Source organism: Rutidosis leptorrhynchoides, chromosome 8 (assembly GCF_046630445.1).
Source record: "Rutidosis leptorrhynchoides isolate AG116_Rl617_1_P2 chromosome 8, CSIRO_AGI_Rlap_v1, whole genome shotgun sequence".
Lineage (NCBI taxonomy): Eukaryota > Viridiplantae > Streptophyta > Magnoliopsida > Asterales > Asteraceae > Rutidosis > Rutidosis leptorrhynchoides.
The window spans coordinates 88,872,607-88,895,014 of NC_092340.1; positions in this window are offsets into that span (position 1 = coordinate 88,872,607).

A 22,408-nucleotide genomic window follows, 5' to 3' on the forward strand; every position below is an offset into this window, starting at 1 on the left:
AGCTATTGGTGCAGCTCCTGGTACAAGATCTATTTGAAATTCAATAGATCGATGTGGAGGTAGTCCCGGTAATTCTTTCGGAAATAGATCGGGAAATTCTTTTGCGAAGGGAACATCATTGATGCTCTTTTCTTCAGTTTGTACTTTCTCGACGTGTGCTAGAACAGCATAGCAACCTTTTCTTATTAGTTTTTGTGCCTTCAAGTTACTAATAAGATGTAGCTTCATGTTGCCCTTTTCTCCGTACACCATTCAGGGTTCTCCTTCTTCTCGTACAATGCGAATTGCATTTTTATAACATACGATCTCTGCTTTCACCTTCTTCAGCCAGTCCATGCCAACTATTACATCAAAACTCCCTAACTCTACTGGTATGAAATCAATCTTAAATATTTTGCTACCCAGTTTAATTTCTCGATTCCGGCATATATTATCTGCTGAAATTAATTTACCGTTTGCTAATTCGAGTAAAAATTTACTATCCAACGGCGTCAATGGACAACTTAATTTAGCACAAAAATCTCTACTCATATAGCTTCTATCCGCACCCGAATCCAATAAAACGTAAGCAGATTTATTGTCAATAAGAAACGTACCCGTAACAAGCTCCGGGTCTTCCTGTGTCTCTGCCGCATTAATATTGAAAACTCTTCCGCGGCCTTGTCCATTCGTGTTCTCCTGGTTCGGGCAATTTCTAATAATGTGGCCCGGTTTTCCACATTTATAACAAAGTACATTGGCATAACTTGCTCCGACACTACTTGCTCCGCCATTACTCGTTCCGACACCATTTGTTCCTTTCGTTCTGTTAACTCCTGGTCCGTAGACCTCACACTTCGCCGCGCTATGACCATTTCTTTTACACTTGTTGCAAAATTTGGTGCAGAACCCCGAGTGATACTTTTCACACCTTTGGCATAGCTGCTTCTGATTGTTGTTGTTGTTGCGGTTGTTATTGTTGTTTGGATGATTGTTGTAGTTGTTGTTGTTGTTGTTGTTGTTGTTGTTGTTGTTGTTGTTGTTGTTGGGCCGTTTGTTGTAGTTGCGATTGATGTTGCGATTGTTGGGATAATTGTTGAGATTATTATTGTAATTGCTGTTGTTGTTGTATTGGTGATTCTTATCACCGTTTTCCTCCCACTTTCTTTTGACTTGCTTCACATTGGCCTCTTCAGCCGTCTGTTCTTTAATTCTTTCCTCAATCTGGTTCACTAGTTTGTGACCATTCTACATGCCTGTTGTATGGAGGCGGGCTCGTGTGAACTTATATCTTCTTGGATTCTTTCCGGTAATCCTTTCACAAACGCGTCGATCATCTCTTCCTCATCTTCGAACGCTCCCGGACACAATAGGCACAATTCTGTGAATCGTCTTTCGTACGTGGTAATATCAAATCCTTGGGTTCGTAACCCTCTAAGTTCTGTCTTGAGCTTATTGACCTCGGTTCTGGGACGGTACTTCTCGTTCATCAAGTGCTTGAATGCTGACCACGGGAGTGCGTACGCATCATCTTGTCCCACTTGCTCTAGATAGGTATTCCACCATGTTAACGCAGAACCTGTGAAGGTATGCATAGCGTACTTCACTTTGTCCTCTTCAGTACACTTACTTATGGCAAACACCGATTCGACCTTCTCGGTCCACCGTTTCAATTCGATCGGTCCTTCGGTTCCATCAAATTCCAAAGGTTTGCAGGCAGTGAATTCTTTATAGGTGCATCCTACACAATTTCCTGTACTGCTAGATCCAAGGTTATTGTTGGTATGTAGCGCAGCCTGTACTTCAGCTATGTTTGAAGCTAGAAAAGTACGGAATTCCTCTTCATTCATATTCACGGTGTGTCGAGTAGTCGGTGCCATTTCCTTCAAAATAGTCAAATGGAACAAGTTAATCATACAGAATATTAAGAGTAGTTAATAGTATTTCGTAGCATAATATGAACTCATTTATAAAAGCTTTTTCTTCATATTAGTGTTTTATAAGTTTAAATTCGGGTAGTACCTACCCGTTAAGTTCATACTTAGTAGCTAATATACAATTCAACTACTACAATTCTATATGAAAAACTGATTATAATAATATTTCGCGTTCAAACTTTTATACAATATTTTACAAACTTACAATACCGCTTATTTTACATAAAGCATGAAATATAGCACACAATAACTTTGATACAAGATAGTTGTGAAGATAATTCTAGCTAGTACACAAGTTGTTCAGCAAAAGCAATAAAGACACGTAATTCATACATCCAGAAACAAGTCATGCATTCTGGTTTTACTAGGACTACTTCCCATCCTTGGTCTTGTGGAACATAACCGTTATGGCCGTTGATAAGATAGCGTGTTGTAACATCGTCAAAGGGACGAGGGTTACGTAATGACCAACAGTCTCGTAATAACCTAAAAACCTCATTTCTTACCCCAATTACCGACTCCGTCACTTGTGGGAACGTTTTGTTTGATAGTTGTAGCCCGATGTTCTTTTTCTCACTTTGGTGAGAAGCGAACATTACTAACCCGTAAGCATAGCATGCTTCTTTATGTTGCATGTTAGCCGCTTTTTCTAAATCATGAAGTCCTATATTCGGATACATTGAGTCAAAATAATTTCTTAACCCGTTGCGTAAAATAGCATTTGGGTTCCCCGCAATATATGCGTCAAAGTAAACACATCGTAACTTATGGGTTTTCTAATGTGATATCCCCCATCTTTCAAACGAAAGTCTCTTATAAACCAAGACATTCTTGGAACGTTCTTCGAATGTCTTACAAACTGATTTCGCCGTAAATAGTTGTGCCGAAGAATTCTGACCGACTCTAGACAAGATTTCATCAATCATGTCTCCGGGTAGGTCTCTTAAAATATTGGGTTGTCTATCCATTTTGTGTTTTTATACTGTAAAATAGACAAGAGTTAGATTCATAAAAAAAAAAAATACTTATTAATACAAGCAATTTTTACATATATCATAAAGCATAAGCACACTATATTGCATATATTACACCACACGAATACAACTATCTTATTCTGACTCGCTTGTTTCTTCTTCTTCGGTTTTGGTTCGTTTTGCCAAGTTTCTAGGGATATATGATGTTCCCCTAATACGAGCTGTCGTTTTCCACAACGGTTTAGAAAAACCTGGTGGTTTAGAGGTTCCCGGGTCATTGTTACAACTTAAGGGCTTCGGGGGTTGACGATACATATAAAGTTCATCGGGGTTGGAATTAGATTTCTCTATTTTTATGCCCTTTCCCTTATTATTTTCTTTTGCCTTTTTAAATTCAGTTGGGGTAATTTCTATAACATCATCGGAATTCTCGTCGGAATCCGATTCATCGGAGAATTGGTAATCCTCCCAATATTTTGCTTCCTTGGCGGAAACACCATTGACCATAATTAACCTTGGTCGGTTGGTTGAGGATTTTATTTTACTTAACCCTTTTATTATTTCCCCCACCGGTTCTATTTCCTCCTCCGGTTCCTCCTCTTCCGGTTCTGATTCTTCTTCCGGTTCTGATTCTTCTTCCAGTTCTTCTTCGGGAACTTGTGAATCAGTCCAATATATATTCGACTCTTCGTTATTATTAGGTGAGTCAATGGGATTTGTGCTAGAGGTAGACATCTATCACACAATATCAAACATGTTAAGAGATTAATATATCACATAATATTTACATGTTAATAATATATAATTTCCAACAAAAATGTTAAGCAATCATTTTTAAAGAAAACACGGTCGAAGACCAGACTCACTAATGCATCCTAACAAACTCAATAAGACACACTAATGCAAATTTCTGGTTCTCTAAGACTAACACTCGGATACCAACAGAAATGTCCCGTTCTTATTGATTAAAAACGTTCCATATTAATTGATTTCGTTGCGAGGTTTTGACCTCTATATGAGACGTTTTTCAAAGACTGCATTCATTTTTAAAACAAACCATAACCTTTAATTCATAAATAAAAGTTTAAAAAGCTTTACGTAGATTATCAAATAATGATAATCTAAAATATCCTATTTACACACGACCATTACATAATGGTTTACAATACAAATATGTTACATCGAAATCAATTTCTTGAATGCAGTTTTTACACAATATCATACAAACATGGACTCCAAATCTTTTCCTTATTTTAGTATGCAACAGCGGAAGCTCTTAGTATTCACCTGAGAATAAACATGCTTTAAACGTCAACAAAAATGTTGGTGAGTTATAGGTTTAACCTATATATATCAAATCGTAACAATAGACCACAAGATTTCATATTTCAATACACATCCCATACATAGAGATAAAAATCATTCATATGGTGAACACCTGGTAACCGACATTAACAAGATGCATATATAAGAATATCCCCATCATTCCGAGACACCCTTCGGATATGATATAAATTTTGAAGTACTAAAGCATCCGGTACTTTGGATGGGGTTTGTTAGGCCCAATAGATCTATCTTTAGGATTCGCATCAATTAGGGTGTCTGTTCCCTAATTCTTAGATTACCAGACTTAATAAAAAGGGGCATATTCGATTTCGATAATTCAACCATAGAATGTAGTTTCACGTACTTGTGTCTATTTTGTAAATCATTTATAAAACCTACATGTATTCTCATCCCAAAAATATTAGATTTTAAAAGTGGGACTATAACCCACTTTCACAGATTTTTACTTCGTCGGGAAGTAAGACTTGGCCACTGGTTAATTCACGAACCTATAACAATATATACATATATATCAAAGTATGTTCAAAATATATTTACAACACTTTTAATATATTTTGATGTTTTAAGTTTATTAAGTCAGCTGTCCTCGTTAGTAACCTACAACTAGTTGTCCACAGTTAGATGTACAAAAATAAATTGATAAATATTATCTTGAATCAATCCATGACCCAGTGTATACGTATCTCAGTATTGATCACAACTCAAACTATATATATTTTGGAATCAACCTCAACCCTGTATAGCTAACTCCAACATTCACATATAGAGTGTCTATGGTTGTTCCGAAATATATATAGATGTGTCGACATGATAGGTCGAAACATTGTATACGTGTCTATGGTATCTCAAGATTACATAATATATAATACAAGTTGATTAAGTTATGGTTGGAATAGATTTGTTACCAATTTTCACGTAGCTAAAATGAGAAAAATTATCCAATCTTGTTTTACCCATAACTTCTTCATTTTAAATCCGTTTTGAGTGAATCAAATTGCTATGGTTTCATATTGAACTCTATTTTATGAATCTAAACAGAAAATGTATAAGTTTATAGTCAGAAAAATAAGTTACAAGTAGTTTTTGTAAAGGTAGTCATTTCAGTCGAAAGAACGACGTCTAGATGACCATTTTAGAAAACATACTTCCACTTTGAGTTTAACCATAATTTTTGGATATAGTTTCATGTTCATAATAAAAATCATTTTCCCATAATAACAACTTTTAAATCAAAGTTTATCATAGTTTTTAATTAACTAACCCAAAACAGCCCGCGGTGTTACTTACGACGGCGTAAATCCGGTTTTACGGTGTTTTTCGTGTTTCCAGGTTTTAAATCATTAAGTTAGCATATCATATAGATATAGAACATGTGTTTAGTTGATTTTAAAAGTCAAGTTAGAAGGATTAACTTTTATTTGCGAACAAGTTTAGAATTAACTAAACTATGTTCTAGTGATTACAAGTTTAAACCTTCGAATAAGATAGCTTTATATGTATGAATCGAATGATGTTATGAACATCATTACTACCTCAAGTTCCTACGATAGACCTACTGGAAATGAGAAAAATAGATCTAGCTTCAAAGGATCCTTGGATGGCTTGAAAGTTCTTGAAGCAGAATCATGACACGAAAACAATTTCAAGTAAGATTTCCACTCGAAATAAGATTGTTATAGTTATAGAAATTGAATTAAAGTTTGAATATGATTATTACCTTGTATTAGAAAGATAACCTACTGTAAGTAACAAAGGTTTCTTGATCTTGGATGATTACTTGGAATGGATTTAGAAAACTTGGAAGTAAACTTGCAATCTTGGAAGTATTCTTGATTTTATGAAACTAGAACTTTTGGAATTTATGAAGAACACTTAGAACTTGAAGATAGAACTTGAGAGAGATCAATTAGATGAAGAAAATTGAAGAATGAAAGTGTTTGTAGGTGTTTTTGGTCGTTGGTGTATGGATTAGATATAAAGGATATGTAATTTTGTTTTCATGTAAATAAGTCATGAATGATTACTCATATTTTTGTAATTTTATGAGATATTTCATGCTAGTCGCCAAATGATGGTTCCCACATGTGTTAGGTGACTCACATGGGCTGCTAAGAGCTGATCATTGGAGTGTATATACCAATAGTACATACATCTAAAAGCTGTGTATTGTACGAGTACGAATACGGGTGCATACGAGTAGAATTGTTGATGAAACTGAACGAGGATGTAATTGTAAGCATTTTTGTTAAGTAGAAGTATTTTGATAAGTGTCTTGAAGTCTTTCAAAAGTGTATGAATACATATTAAAACACTACATGTATATACATTTTAACTGAGTCGTTAAGTCATCGTTAGTCGTTACATGTAAATGTTGTTTTGAAACCTTTAGGTTAACGATCGTGTTGAATGTTGTTAACCCATTGTTTATTATAACAAATGAGATGTTAAATTGTTATATTATCATGATATTATGATATATAATATATCTTAGTATGATATATATCCAGTTAAATGTCGTTACAACGATAATCGTTACATATATGTCTCGTTTCGAAATCATTAAATTAGTAGTCTTATTTTTACATATGTATTTCATTGTTAATACACTTAATAATATATTTACTTATCATTTAACATAATTAACCAAGTGTATCAATATCTTAATATGATTCATATGTACCTAGTAAGACGTTGTTATAACGATAATCGTTATATATATCATTTTCGAGTTTCTTAAATTAATAGTCTCATTTTTATGTATATAACTCATTGTTAAAATACCTAATGAGATACATACTTATAATAAAATCATGTTAACTATATATATAAAACCATATATATGTCATCGTATAGTTTTTACAAGTTTTAACGTTCGTGAATCACCGGTCAACTTGGGTGGTCAATTGTCTATATGAAACCTATTTCAATTAATCAAGTCTTAACAAGTTTGATTGCTTAACATGTTGGAAATACTTAATCATGTAAATAACAATTTCATTTAATATATATATAAACATGGAAAAGTTCGGGTCACTACAGATATGATATGTAAAAATATTTGCATACGTGTCTATGGTATCCCAAGATTATATAATATATTAGAATACATGTATAATACAATATAAGTTAGCTAGGATATGATTTGTATAGATTTGTTAAACATTTCCCGTAGCTAAAAAGATCAAAAATATCCAATCTTGTTTTACCCATAACTTCTTCATTTTAAATCCGTTTTGAGTGAATCAAATTGCTATAGTTTCATATTGAACTCTATTTTATGAATCTAAACAGAAAAATTATAGGTTTATAGTCGGAAATATAAGTTACAAGTCATTTTTGTAAAGGTAGTCATTTCAGTCGAAAGAACGACGTCTAGATGACCATTTTAGAAAACATACTTCCACTTTGAGTTTAACCTTGATTTTTGGATATAGTTTCATGTTCATATGAAAATTCATTTTCCCAGAAGAACAACTTTTAAATCAAAGTTTATCATAGTTTTTAATTATCCAAACCAAAACAGCCCCCGGTTTCACTACGACGGCGTATATCCGATTTTATGGTGTTCATCGTGTTTCCAGGTTTTAAATCATTAAGTTAGCATATCATATAGATAAAGAACATGTGTTTAGTTGATTTTAAAACTCAAGTTAGAAGGATTAACTTTTGTTTGCGAACAAGTTTAGAATTAACTAAACTATGTTTTAGTAATTACAAGTTTAAACCTTCGAATAAGATAGCTTTATATGTATGAATCGAATGATGTTATGAACATCATTACTACCTCAAGTTTTCTGGATAAAACTACTGGAAATGAGAAAAATGGATCTAGCTTCAAAGGATCTTTGGATGGCTTGAAAGTTATTGAAACAGAATCATGACACGAAAACAGTTCAAGTAAGATTTTCACTCGAAATAAGATTGTTATAGTTGTAGAAATTGAATCAAAGTTTGAATATGAATATTACCTTGAATTAGAAAGATAACCTACTATAAATAACAAAGGTTCCTTGATCTTAGATGATTACTTGAAATGGATTAGAAAGCTTGGAAGTAGACTTGCAAACTTGGAAGTATTCTTGATTTTTATGAAACTATACTTATAGAATTTATGAAGAACACTTAGAACTTGAAGATAGAACTTGAGAGAGATCAATTAGATGAAGAAAATTGAAGAATGAAAGTGTTTGTAGGTGTTTTTGGTCATTGGTATATGGATTAGATATAAAGGATATGTAATTTTGTTTTCATGTAAATAAGTCATGAATGATTACTCATATTTTGTAATTTTATGAGATATTTCATGCTAGTTGCCAAATGATAGTTCCCACATATGTTAGGTGACTCACATGGGCTGCTAAGGGCTGATCATTGGAGTGTATATACCAATAGTACATACATCTAAAAGTTGTGTATTGTACGAGTACGAATACGGGTGCATACGAGTAGAATTGTTGATGAAACTGAACGAGGATGTAATTGTAAGCATTTTTGTTAAGTAGAAGTATTTTGATAAGTGTATTGAAGTATTTCAAAAGTGTATTAATACATATTAAAACACTACATGTATATACATTTTAACTGAGTCGTTAAGTCATCGTTAGTCGTTACATGTAAATGTTGTTTTGAAACCTTTAGGTTAACGATCTTGTTAAATGTTGTTAACCCATTGTTTATTATATCAAATGAGATGTTAAATTTTTACATTATCATGATATTATGATATATAATATATCTTAGTATGATATATATACAGTTAAATGTCGTTACAACGATAATCGTTACATATATATCTCGTTTCGAAATCATTAAGTTAGTAGTCTTATTTTTACATATGTAGTTCATTGTTAATACACTTAATGATATATTTACTTATCATTTAACTTAATTAACCAAGTGTAACAATATCTTAATATGATTCATATGTACCTAGTAAGACGTTGTTATAACGATAATCGTTATATATATCGTTTTCGAGTTTCTTAAATTAATAGTCTCATTTTTATGTATATAACTCATTGTTAAAATACCTAATGAGATACTTACTTATAATAAAATCATGTTAACTATATATATAACCATATATATGTCATCGTATAGTTTTTACAAGTTTTAACGTTCGTGAATCACCGGTCAACTTGGGTGGTCAATTGTCTATATGAAAGCTATTTCAATTAATCAAGTCTTAACAAGTTTGATTGCTTAACACGTTGGAAACATTTAGTCATGTAAATATCAATCTCAATTAATATATATAAACATGGAAAAGTTCGGGTCACTACAGTACCTACCCGTTAAATAAATTTCGTCCCGAAATTTTAAGCTGTTGAAGGTGTTGACGAATCTTCTGGAAATAGGTGCGGGTATTTCTTCTTCATCTGATCTTCACTCTCCCAGGTGAACTCGGGTCCTCTACGAGCATTCCATCGAACCTTAACAATTGGTATCTTGTTTTGCTTAAGTCTCTTAACTTCACGATCCATTATTTCGACGGGTTCTTCAATGAACTGAAGTTTTTCATTGATTTGGATTTCGTCCAACGGAATAGTGAGATCTTCTTTAGCAAAACATTTCTTCAAATTTGAGACGTGGAAAGTGTTATGTACAGCCGCGAGTTGTTGAGGTAGCTCCAGTTGGTAAGCTACTGGTCCGACACGATCTATAATCTTGAATGGTCTAATGTACCTTGGATTTAGTTTCCCCCGTTTACCAAATCGAACAACGCCTTTCCAAGGTGAAACCTTAAGCATGACCATTTCTCCAATTTCAAACTCTATATCTTTTCTTTTACTGTCCGCGTAGCTCTTTTGTCGACTCTGGGCGATTTTCAGTCGTTGTTGAATTTGGATGATTTTCTAGGTAGTTTCTTGTATTATCTCCGGACCCGTAATCTGTCTATCCCCCACTTCATTCCAACAAATCGGAGACCTGCAATTTTCTTCCATAAAGTGCCTCAAACGGTGCCATCTCAATACTAGAATGATAACTGTTGTTGTAGGAAAATTCTGCTAACGGTAGGTGTCGATCCCAACTGTTTGCGAAATCAATAACACATACTCGTAGCATGTCTTCAAGCGTTTGTATCGTCCTTTTGCTCTGCCCATCAGTTTGTGGATGATAGGTAGTACTCATGTCTAGACGAGTCCCCAATGCTTGTTGCAATGTCTGCCAGAACCTTGAAACAAATCTACCATCCCTATCAGACATAATAGAGACGGGTATTCCATGTCTGGAGACAACCTCCTTCAAATACAATCGCGCCAACTTCTCCATTTTGTCATCTTCTCTCATTGGTATGAAGTGTGCTGACTTGGTGAGACAATCAACTATTACCCAAATAGTATCATAACCACTTGCAGTCCTTGGCAATTTAGTAATGAAATCCATGGTAATGTTTTCCCATTTCCATTTCGGGATTTCTGGTTGTTGTAGTAGACCTGATGGTTTCTGATGTTCAGCTTTGACCTTAGAACACGTCAAACATTCTCCTACATATTTAGCAATATCGACTTTCATACCCGGCCACCAAAAGTGTTTCTTGAGATCTTTATACATCTTCCCCGCTCCGGGATGTATTGAATATCTGGTTTTATATGCTTCTTTAAGTACCATTTCTCTCACATCTCCAAACCTTGATACCCAAATTCTATCAGCCCTATATCGGGTTCCGTCTCCCCGAATATTAAGATGTTTCTCTGATCCTTTGGGTATCTCATTCTTCAACTTTCCTTCTTTTACAACCCCCTGTTACGCCTCCTTTATTTGAGTAGTAAGGTTAGTACGAATAATTATATTCATAGCTTTTACCCGTATAGGTTCTCTGTCCTTTCTACTCAAAGCGTCGGCTACCACATTCGCCTTCCCCGGGTGGTATCGAATCTCAAAATCATAATCATTCAACAGTTCAATCCACCTGCGTTGTCTCATATTCAGTTGCTTCTGATTAAATATATGTTGGAGACTTTTGTGGTCGGTATATATAATACTTTTGACCCCATATAAATAATGCCTACAAGTCTTTAATGCAAAAACAACAGCACCCAATTCCAAATCGTGAGTCGTATAATTTTGCTCGTGAATCTTCAATTGTCTAGACGCATAAGCAATCACCTTCGTTCATTGCATTAATACACAACCGAGACCTTGCTTTGATGCGTCACAATAAATCGCAAAATCATCATTCCCTTCAGGCAATGACAATATAGGTGCCGTAGTTAGCTTTTTCTTCAATAACTGAAACGCCTTCTTTTGTTCATCCTTCCATTCAAATTTCTTCCCTTTAAGCGTTAATGCAGTCAAGGGTTTTGCTATTTTGGAGAAATCTTGGATGAATCTTCTGTAGTAACCAGCCAATCCTAAAAATTGACGTATATGCTTCAGAGTTTTTGGGGTTTCCCACTTTTCAATGGTTTCGATCTTTGCCGGGTCCACCTGGATACCTTCTTTGTTCACTATGTGACCGAGGAATTGAACTTCTTCCAACCAAAATGCACACTTTGAAAACTTAGCGTACAGTTTTTCTTTCCTCAATACTTCTAGCACTTTTCTCAAATGTTCTTCGTGCTCTTGATCATTCTTTGAGTAAATAAGTATGTCATCGATGAAAATAATGACAAACTTGTCAAGATATGGCCCACACACTCGGTTCATAAGGTCCATGAACACAGCTAGTGCGTTAGTCAATCCAAACGACATAACCATAAACTCGTAATGACCATAACGCGTCCTAAAAACAGTTTTTGGAATATCATCCTCCTTTACTCGCATTTGATGATATCCTGAACATAAATCGATTTTCGAATAAACTGACGAGCCTTGTAGTTGATCAAATAAGTCGTCAATTCTCGGCAGTGGATAACGGTTTTTGATGGTAAGTTTATTCAACTCTCTGTAGTCAATACACAACCTAAATGTACCATCCTTCTTCTTGACAAACAAAACAGGAGCTCCCCATGGTGATGTGCTTGGTCGAATGAAACCACGTTCTAATAGTTCTTGCAGTTGGCTTCGCAGTTCTTTCATCTCGCTGGGTGCGAGTCTGTAAGGAGCACGAGCTATTGGTGCAGCTCCTGGTACAAGATCTATTTGAAATTCAACAAATCGATGTGGAGGTAGTCCCGGTAATTCTTTCGGAAATACATTGGGAAATTCTTTTGCGACGGGAACATCATTGATGCTCTTTTCTCCAGTTTGTACTTTCTTGACGTGTGCTAGAACAGCATAGCAACCTTTTCTTATTAGTTTTTGTGCCTTCAAATTACTAATAAGATGTAGCTTCGTGTTGCCCTTTTCTCCGTACACCATTAAGGGTTCTCCTTCTTCTCGTACAATGCGAATTGTATTTTTGTAACATACGATCTCTGCTTTCATCTCCTTTAGCCAGTCCATGCCAACTATTACATCAAAACTCCCTAACTCTACTGGTATCAAATCAATCTAAAATATTTCGCTACCCAGTTTAATTTCTCGATTCCGGCATATATAATCTGCTGAAATTAATTTACCGTTTTCTAATTCGAGTAAAAATTTACTATCCAACGGCGTCAATGGACAACTTAATTTAGCACAAAAATCTCTACTCATATAGCTTCTATCCGCACCCGAATGAAATAAAACGTAAGCAGATTTATTGTCAATAAGAAACGTACCCATAACAAGTTCCGGATCTTCCTGTGTCTCTGCCGCATTAATATTGAAAACTCTTCCGCTGCCTTGTCCATTCGTGTTCTCCTGGTTTGGGCAATTTCTAATAATGTGGCCCGATTTTCCACATTTATAACAAACTACATTGGCATAACTTGCTCTGACACTACTTACTCCGCCATTACTCGTTCCGACACCATTTGTTCCTTTCGTTCTGTTAACCCCTGGTCCGTAGACCTCACACTTCACCGCGCTATGACCATTTCTTTTACACTTGTTGCAAAATTTGGTGCAGAACCCCGAGTGATACTTTTCACAACTTTAGCATAGCTGCTTCTGATTGTTGTTGTTGTGGTTGTTATTGTTGTTGGGATGATTGTTGTAGTTGTTGTTGTTGTTGTTGTTGTTGTTGTTGTTGTTGTTGTTGTTGTTGTTGTTGTTGTTGTTGTTGTTGTTGTTGTTGTTGTTGTTGTTGTTGTTGTTGTTGTTGTTGTTGTTGTTGTTGTTGTTGTTGTTGTTGTTGTTGTTGTTGTTGTTGTTGTTGTTGTTGTTGTTGTTGTTGTTGTTGTTGTTGTTGTTGTTGTTGTTGTTGTTGTTGTTGTTGTTGTTGTTGTTGTTGTTGTTGTTGTTGTTGTTGTTGTTGTTGTTGTTGTTGTTGTTGTTGTTGTTGTTGTTGTTGTTGTTGTTGTTGTGTCATTTGTTGTAGTTGCGATTGATGTTGCGATTGTTGGGATAGTTGTTGTTGTTTTGGTGACTCTTATCACCGTTTTCCTCCCACTTTCTTTTGACTAACTTCACGTTGGCCTCTTCGGCCGCCTGTTCTTTAATTCTTCCCTCAATCTGGTTCACTAGTTTGTGAGCCATTCTACATGTCTTTTTTATGGAGGCAGGCTCGTATGAACTTATATCTTCTTGGATTCTCTCCGGTAACCCTTTCACAAATGCGTCGATCTTCTCTTCCTCATCTTCGAACGCTCTCGGACACAATAGGCACAATTCTGTGAATCGTCTTTCGTACGAAGTAATATCGAATCCATGTGTTCGTAACCATCAAAGTTCTGACTTGAGCTTATTAACCTCGGTTCTGGGACGGCACTTCTCGTTCATCAAGTGCTTGAATGCTGACCACGGTAGCGCGTAAGCAGCATCTTATCCCACTTGCTCTAGATAGGTATTCCACCATGTTAATGCAATACCTGTGAAGGTATGTTTAGCGTACTTCACTTTGTCTCCTTCAGCACACTTACTTATGGCAAACACCGATTCAACTTTCTCGGTCCACCGTTTCAATCCGATTGGTCCTTCGGTCCCATCAAATTTTGAAGGTTTGCAGGCAGTGAATTCCTTGTAGGAGCATCCTACACGAATTCTTGCGCCGTTAACTGTATTGCTAGATTCAGAGTTATTGTTGGTATGTAGCGCGGCCTGTACTGCGGCTATGTTTGAAGCAAGAAAGGTACGAAATTCCACTTCGCTCATATTCAAGGTGTGTCGAGTAGTCGGTGCCATTTCCTTCAAAATAGTCAAATGAAACAATTTAATCATACAGAATATTAAGAGTAGTCAATAGTATCTCGTAGCATAATATGAACTCATTTATAAAAGCTTTTTCTTCATATTAGCGTTTTATAAGTTTAAATTCGGGTACTACCTACCCGTTAAGTTCATACTTAGTAGCTAATATACAATTCAACTACTACAATTCCATATGAAAAACTGATTATAATAATATATCACATACAAATATTCTCCAAACTTACAACTTCGCTATATTACCTATAACATGAAATATAGTACACTATGATACATGACAGTTTTGAAGATAAATCTAGTTAATACGCAAGTTGTTCAGCAAAGGAAATAAAGACACGTAATTCATAAGTCCAGAAACAAGTCATGCATTCTGGTTTTACTAAGACGACTTCCCATCCTTGGTCTTGTGGAAAATAACCGTTATGACCATTAGCTAGGCAGCATGTTGTAATGTCGTCAAAAGGACGAGGGTTTCGTAATGTTCAACAACCCCGTAATAATCTAAAAACCTTGTTTCTCACCCCAACTACTGAATCCGTCACTTGTGGGAAAATTTTATTTAAAAGCTGCAATCCGATGTTCTTTTTCTCACTTTGGTAAGAAGTGAACATCACTAACCCGTAAGCATAACATGCTTCTTTATGTTGCATGCTAGAAGCTCTTTCTAATTCATGAAATCCTATGTTGGGATATGTTGAGTCAAAATAGGTTCTTAACCCGTAGCGTAAAATTGCATTTGGGTTCCCCTTATTTAACGCTTTAAAGAAAACACGGCGTAACTTAAAGTCTCCCCAATGTGATATACCCCACCTATCAAAGGAAAGCCTTTTATAAACTAAGGCATTTCTGGAAAGTCTTTCAAATGTTTGACAAGTTAATTTCGCCATAACTAAATGTGCTGATGAATTCTGACCGACTCTAGACAAAATTTCCTCAATCATATCCTCTGGTAGGCTTCTAAAATATTCGGTTGTCTACCCTTAACGTCCATTTTATTTTTATACTGTAAAATAGATAAGGATTAGATTCGTAATAACAAACAATACAAACAATTTTTACATAGAACATAAAAGTACAAGCACACTACAATACATTTATTACACAACATGCTCACACCCCTCTAATATGAATCACCGGTTTCTTCTTCTTCGGACTTGGTTCTTTTTCCTAATCTTCTAGGGATATATGATGTTCCTCTAATACGAGTCATCGTTTTCCACATTGGTTTAGAAAAACCTGGTGGTTTAGAGGTTCCCGGGTTATTGTCACAATATTGAAAATACGGGTGTTGACGGTACATATAAAGTTCATCGGGGTCGGAATCGGATTTCTCTATTTTGATGTCTTATCCCTTATTATTTTCTTTTGCCTCATTAAATTGGGTCGGGGTAATTTCTATAACATCATCAGAATCCTCATCAGGATCCGATTCATCAGAAAATTGGTAATTTTTCCAATATTTTGCTTCCTTAGCGGAAACACCATTGACCATTATTAACTTTGGTCCATTGGTTGAGGATTTTCTTTTATTTGACTGGTTTTTTGTGGTTCCTACTATTCTCCCCTCCGGAACCTCTTCCTCTTCTTCCGGTTCCTCTTCTTCCGGTTCCTCTTCTTCCGGTTCTTCGGGAACTTGTGAATCTTGCCAATATATATTCGACTCTTCGTTATTATTAGGTGAGTCAATGGGATTTGTGCTAGAGGTAGACATCTATCACAAAATATCAAACAAGTTAAGAGATTAATATATCACATAATATTTACATGTTAATAATATATAGTTTCCAACAAAAATGTTAAGCAATCATTTTTAAAGAAAACATGGTCGAAATCCAGACTCACTAATACATCCTAACAAACTCGATAAGACACACTAATGCAAATTTTTCTGGTTCTCTAAGACCAACGCTCGGATACCAACTGAAATGTCCCGTTCATATTGATTATAAACGTTTCATATTAATTGATTTCGTTGCGAGATTTTGACCTCTATATGAGACGTTTTTCAAAGACTGCATTCATTTTTAAAACAACAATAACCTTTATTTTATCAATAAAGGTTTTAAAAACATTACGTAGATTATCAAATAATGATAATCTAAAATATACTGTTTACACACGACCATTACATAATGGTTTACAATAGAAATATATTACATCGACATATGTTTCTTGAATGCAGTTTTTACACAATATCATACAAACATGGACTCCAAATCTTGTCCTTATTTTAGTATGCAACAGCGGAAGCTCTTAGTATTTACCTGAGAATAAACATGCTTTAAACGTCAACAAAAATGTTGGTGAGTTATAGGTTTAACCTATATATATCAAATCGTAACAATAGACCACAAGATTTCATATTTCAATACACATCCCATACATAGAGATAAAAATCATTCATATGGTGAACACCTGGTAACCGACATTAACAAGATGCATATATAAGAATATCCCCATCATTCCGGGATACCCTTCGGATATGATATAAATTTCGAAGTACTAAAGCATCCGGTACTTTGGATGGGGTTTGTTAGGCCCAATAGATCTATCTTTAGGATTCGCGTCAACATTACTGCATATAGAGTGTCTATGGTTGTTCCAAATAATATATATACATGGGTCGATATGATATGTCAAAACATTTGCATACGTGTCTATGGTATCCCAAGATTACACAATATATTAGAATACATGTATAATACAATATAAGTTAGCTAGGATATGATTTGTATAGATTTGTTAAACATTTCCCGTAGCTAAAAATATCAAAAATATCCAATCTTGTTTTACCCATAACTTCTTAATTTTAAATCCGTTTTGAGTGAATAAAATTGCTATGGTTTCATATTGAACTCTATTTTATGAATCTAAACAAAAAAAGTATAGGTTTATAGTTTAAAATATAAGTTACAAGTCATTTTTTTAAAGGTAGTCATTTCAGTCGAAAGAACGAAGTCTAGATGACCATTTTAGAAAACATACTTCCACTTTGAGTTTAACCTTGATTTTTGGATATAGTTTCATGTTCATATGAAAATTCATTTTCCCAGAAGAACAACTTTTAAATCAAAGTTTATCATAGTTTTTAATTATCCAAACCAAAATAGCCCCCGGTTTCACTACGACGGCGTATATCCGATTTTATGGTGTTCATCGTGTTTTCAGGTTTTAAATCATTAAGTTAGCATATCATATAGATATAGAACATGTGTTTAGTTGATTTTAAAAGTCAATTTAGAAGGATTAACTTTTGTTTGCGAACAAGTTTAGAATTAACTAAACTATGTTCTAGTGATTACAAGTTTAAACCTTCGAATAAGATAGCTTTATATGTATGAATTGAATGATGTTATGAACATCATTACTACCTCAAGTTTTCTGGATAAAACTACTGGAAATGAGAAATATGGATCTAGCTTTAAAGGATCCTTGGATGGCTTGAAAGTTCTTGAAACAGAATCATGACACGAAAACAGTTCAAGTAAGATTTTCACTCGAAATAAGATTGTTATATTTGTAGAAATTGAATCAAAGTTTGAATATGAATATTACCATAAATTAGAAAGATAACCTACTATAAATAACAAAGGTTCCTTGATCTTAGATGATTACTTGGAATGGATTAGAAAGCTTGGAAGTAGACTTGCAAACTTGGAAGTATTCTTGATTTTTATGAAACTATACTTATGGAATTTATGAAGAATACTTAGAACTTGAAGATAGAACTTGAGAGAGATCAATTAGATGAAGAAAATTGAAGAATGAAAGTGTTTTTAGGTGTTTTTGGTCGTTGGTATATGGATTAGATATAAAGGATATGTAATTTTGTTTTCATGTAAATAAGTCATGAATGATTACTCATATTTTTGTAATTTTATGAGATATTTAATGCTAGTTGCCAAATGATGGTTCCCACGTGTGTTAGGTGACTCACATGAGCTGCTAAGAGCTGATCATTGGAGTGTATATACCAATAGTACATACATCTAAAAGATGTGTATTGTACGAGTACGAATACGGGTGCATACGAGTAGAATTGTTGATGAAACTGAACGAGGATGTAATTGTAAGCATATTTGTTAAGTAGAAGTATTTTAATAAGTGTCTTGAAGTCTTTCAAAAGTGTATGAATACATATTAAAACACTACATGTATATACATTTTAACTGAGTCGTTAAGTCATCGTTAGTCGTTACATGTAAATGTTGTTTTGAAACCTTTAGGTTAACGATCTTGTTAAATGTTGTTAACCCATTGTTTATTATATCAAATGAGATGTTAAATTGTTACATTATCATGATATTATGATATATAATATATCTTAGTATGATGTATATACAGTTAAATGTCGTTACAACGATAATCATTACATATATGTCTCGTTTCGAAATCATTAAGTTAGTAGTCTTATTTTTACATATGTAGTTCATTGTTAATACACTTAATGATATATTTACTTATCATTTAACATAATTAACCAAGTGTAACAATATCTTAATATGATTCATATGTACCTAGTAAGACGTTGTTATAACGATAATCGTTATATATATCGTTTTTGAGTTTCTTAAATTAATAGTCTCATTTTTATGTATATAACTCATTGTTAAAATACCTAATGAGATACTTACTTATAATAAAATCATGTTAACTATATATATAACCATATATATGTCATCGTATAGTTTTTACAAGTTTTAACGTTCGTGAATCACCGGTCAACTTGGGTGGTCAATTGTCTATATGAAAGCTATTTCAATTAATCAAGTCTTAACAAGTTTGATTGCTTAACACGTTGGAAATATTTAGTCATGTAAATATCAATCTCAATTAATATATATAAACATGGAAAAGTTCGGGTCACTACACCCTTAAATTGTGGTTGCATAAAATTGGACTTATTAGGACATTATCTTGTTGGTGTCTCAAAATGAATGACCAACAAGATATAAGGTCATAACATTACGACGCTTGGGTTATTTAGCTCTTAATTATTACAGGACCCTTAAATTTTGGTTGCATAAAAATGGACTAATTAGGACGTTATCTTGTTGGTGTCTCATAATGAGTGACCAACAAGATATAAAGTCATAATAATAGGACGCTTGGGTACCTAAAGTCGTAACTATCATAGGACACTTAAATTGTGGTTGTGAAAAAAGTACGTATTAGGACATTATCTTGTTGGTGTCTCATAATGAGTGACTAACAAGATAATAAGGTCATAAAAATAGGACGTTTGGGTATTTAAGGTCTAAATTGTCATAGAACCCTTAAATTGTGGTTGCGAACAAATGGAGTTCTTATGACATTATCGTGTTGGTGTCTCATAATGAGTGACCAACAAGATAATAAGGTCATAAAAATAGAACGCTTGGGTATTTAAGGTCCTAATTAGCATAGGACCCTTAAATTGTGGTTGCGAAAATATGCACTTATGACATTTACTATTTAAGTCGTATTATTTCACTTTTGTTAAAAAAATGATTCAACTTATATAATTGAACTTCCATTCAATATTCAAAAGCATTGATAGTCTAGTCGTTTATGTGCGACCTTTTCAACTGATATACCTGGGTTCAAATCCCTTTTTTGTCATTTTTGTTTCAAAAAATAAAAATGTTTGTATAACAGATCGGACTTTCAGCTGGGAACCGTGGTTGGGCCATATTTAATGAATTAACTATTTATTTGTTTGGCCCAAACAACATGGCCCAAAAACATGATCGTCGATCAATAGTTAAAGCAATTGTTATCTTTTTTTATTTATTTACTCAGTACTTATCAAACCTAGCTAACTCAAGTCTCAACACGAATCCATTTCCAGGAAGAAAATATTATGATTGTGGTATCGAGTATATCATATATGATGGACTTGCATGGACTCGAGAAAACCCAGGAAGAAGATTCGTCGGGTGTCCAGTATTTGTAAGTGCTCAATTTGCCCTAATTTTAAGTTTTTAATTTTTTCCCCAATTGATTATTTTTTTTGGACTTGCATGGACTCGAGCAAACCCAAGAAGAGGATTCGTTGGGTGTCCAGTATTTGTAAGTGCTCAATTTGCCCTAATTTTAAGTTTTTAATTTTTTTCCCCAATTTATTGTTTCTTTTGCAGGATAAACAAAGAGAGTGTAAATTTTTTTTATGGTTTTTGATGATGAGCTTCCAAACCAACATTACAAAGATCTGCTATACAAAATGCATTTGGAAATTAAGAAATTGAACCCCCGAATTCATGATCTTGAGATTCGAAACTCACAGAAGACTTAGCTATTTTCAAGAAAAAGCTGTAAGTTTATGATAAGTTGTTTTTAACTATGATAGCAATTGTGGTTGTCTTGTGTATATTAGTTGCTATTTTGATAGTTAGATGAATGTATGTGACTGTTCTTTTTATGTGTTTTGGCTTCAAATTATGTGTTTCAATTTGACAATTAGTGCAGAAATTGGTTACAACAAGATGAACTAGGATAAGGTTTGCGATTCTTTCAATGCGTATTCATTGTACATTCAGTTTACATTGCAAAGTAACTCACCCAAACTTTTAACTATGATAGCAATTGTGGTTGTCTTGTGTGTATTAGTTGCTATTTTGATAGTTAGATGAATGTATGTGACTGTTCTTTTTATGTCTTTTGGCTTCAAATTATGTGTTTCAATTTGACAATTAGTGCAGAAATTGGTTACAACAAGATGAACTAAGATAAGGTTTGCGATTCTTTCAATGCGTATTCATTGTACATTCAGTTTACATTGCAAAGTAACTCACCCAAACAATACAGAAAAGTAACTCACCCATATTTAATGATGTTAGTTAATGATCTAATGATGTGAATTGAATACTACCCATTTTCCTATTACTTAATTTGGATAGAATTAATTACCATATTGAACTCTGCATTTTTAGAAAATAAAAAATACTGTATTACGTACTATAGTAGACTAAACATAAACAAACAAAACAAATGAAATCCTTCCTTTTAAGGTTGTTAAAGTTTGGATCAGAAGAAAGTGTTCTCCATCATATATCAAAATATAGAAAGGGACTAATGGTGACAGTTTTAAGCAACATCAAGTCAACAGCAAAGTGCAGACCAACATACAACCGCTAACAAGGGATCACCTCTTTGGGTGTTCTCTTTTGTGTAGTATTAGTTTTATAGTTTTATTAGAGGCTCTTTTCCTCTGATATGACTCTTGTAAGATTCGAAGGCACTTAACTAGTTTGAAATAACTGTCAAAAAGCACTTAATTAGCCTTTATTTTTATTTTGTTAATAGTCATGTTAGATATAGCAATATAAATAAAATCAAAATTCACATAATACAAAGGAAAAATGGAAGCAATATAATTAACTGATCATAAGTAATAGCAATTACTACTAACATTTACATTAATTAACTGGGTAACATTTATTCAAAAGCTAAAAAATACCAACATAAATCTAGTTTTTTTTTTCTACTAATATTTACATTAACCGGGTAACATACCCAAATCGGTATGCAAAAACACCCAACTCGTAGGCCCAAAAACATGAAATGCATTCTGGTATCCTCATTTCAAACCCACTCCCTCGGATGTGTGGAAAATAACCTTTGTGGCCGGAGATAGGGCAACGCGTTGCCAAGTCATCAAAAGGACGGCGGTTATGTAACCATAATTCATGCAACAAATGAAAAACCTTGGTTCTCACTGCAACCACCAAGTCCGGCACTGGTGGGAATGTTTTATTCAAAACTTGTAATCTGACATGCTTTGCTTCTATTTGGCGAGAGGCAAACATGATCAAACCATAAACATAAACCCCCTCTATAAATTAGCTGTTCGCAGCTTCTTCTAAAAGACGAAGCCCTAACTCGGTGTAAGATTTATCAAAATAATTTATCAAACCCATGTGAAAAATCGCATTATGGTTTCCAAAAAAATAACAACGTTCGATAATATGTGCCATTGATAATGCTAAATACGAACACATATTTCATTACATTATC